The 1,686-nt window shown below is 39.1% G+C and overlaps 1 pseudogene; it reads right to left on the reverse strand.

Annotated features, from left to right (window-relative positions):
- Positions 1 to 1,264: 1,264 nt before the first annotated feature.
- Positions 1,265 to 1,383, reverse strand: LOC128695508 (5S ribosomal RNA; annotated as a pseudogene).
- Between the last annotated feature and the right edge of the window lie 303 nt (positions 1,384 to 1,686).

Genomic DNA, 1,686 nt, shown 5'->3' on the forward strand with positions numbered 1-1,686 from the left:
TCTTGCTAAATGACCAGTTTTAACCTATTAGGTAAATGTTTGGTATATATTTATAAATAGATTATCGAATATAATCTGGGATTCTCTAAGAATACTTCAATAACTAGCGTTGGAAAAGAACCGTCAAACGTGTGTGAAGGATCAGAAGAGTGCAGTCACGCCCTAGCAGCATCACTCTGTATCACAATGAAATGTGACCAGAAAATCACGTCTGTGGAGGCTGCAACAAGATCAACAGACTAAAAGGCGTTGTCACTGCCGGGCTGAAGCTAAGGTTGGAATTGTGTCTCGTAGTTCAGACAGTAGTATATAAATACCAGTCACATGAGATGCAGTGTGGACAGAGACAGGGACACACGCTAACTCTAGAATGTTAGGTTCAGATATCCAGTCAGAGAGTTACTTCAACACAAGCCACACAGGAAATGGTAAATAAATGGATTTGGGTTTGAGAGGGACGTGCCTAGTATGGGCCAGTAGACCTGCTACAGTGTTCCTCCTTTGTTCTTATGTTCTACATCTGAAATCTTGATATTATATCTACACTATGTATTGGTTACATGAAGTAATTTGATAAGATTGTAATCTATTAAGGGGCCAGTGTTTAGCAGCAATGAAATATAGATTTAATTTGCATAATGCATAGTGCATTGGTTTTGTAAATAACGCTGTAAGTTACTGTGTCTAGCGGATACTGACACAGAGCCACAGTGACCTCTGTTATTAGGCACCTCTTAAGTGGGACTTTTAAGAGGTTGCCTAAAATGTTTTCCTTTTTCTTTTCTTCCAACTCTCAAAACTCGAGAATGTCTCATCCTAACGGCTTCAAATTTTCATTATTTGTGTACGGGAATGAGGACCAGATTTTTGGAACAATTGGCTTGTTCGTCCGCCCTATGAGCAAAGCTGTTGAGCCCATTCCCAGCATCCTGGAATGGCTCGGATAACTTCTTAACTTCAGCGGCGGAACTTCAAATGTTCAAGAAAAGGAATCACAAAATTTGACGACAGCGGAGAACGAAATTCAGAAATATTGGTGCAGATGTGACCATTTTATGTGCAAAGTGTGAAATTTTGACTCCGGTTAAATCACATTAAAAAAATCAGTTTACCACTTCTGAATGGCTTCGGTATTTAACTCAGGTAATTGTGGTTGCAGGAGTCGAATCATAGCTCTTGGCCCACGCCTCTTTACTGGTCGCTACTAGGTTCACTCTCCCTGCTCCATGAGCTTTATCATACTTCTTTTTAAAGTCAAGATTGATGCCAATACCATTTGATGTTCCCAGGCGGTCACCCATCCAAGTACTAACCAAACCCAACGTTGCTTAACTTCGGTGATCGGACGAGAACCGGTGCGTTCAACGTGGTAGGCAAATTTGTTGATGTAATATAGTAAAAAAGAACTGGAAATGGTTGGAATCCGTGCCACAACTGGACAATGACTCATTTTATCGGCTTCAAACTTTCTCATATGGTGTGGCTGATACTGGCTGCCATAAGTCCCAATTTGCCAATTTTAATGAATAGTGATATTTTTTTATTATTCAATAAAGAATGTTTCTTCTATCTGTCTACAAAATATTATTGACGATACATTCTACAAGAAGGATGATAACCCAGAAGTTTATGCTGAGTAGCACAAATTTTAATTTTTTCTTTAAAACATTTCAGATAAACACCAGT

This window comes from Cherax quadricarinatus, chromosome 50 (genome assembly GCF_038502225.1).
Source record: "Cherax quadricarinatus isolate ZL_2023a chromosome 50, ASM3850222v1, whole genome shotgun sequence".
Classification (NCBI taxonomy): domain Eukaryota; kingdom Metazoa; phylum Arthropoda; class Malacostraca; order Decapoda; family Parastacidae; genus Cherax; species Cherax quadricarinatus.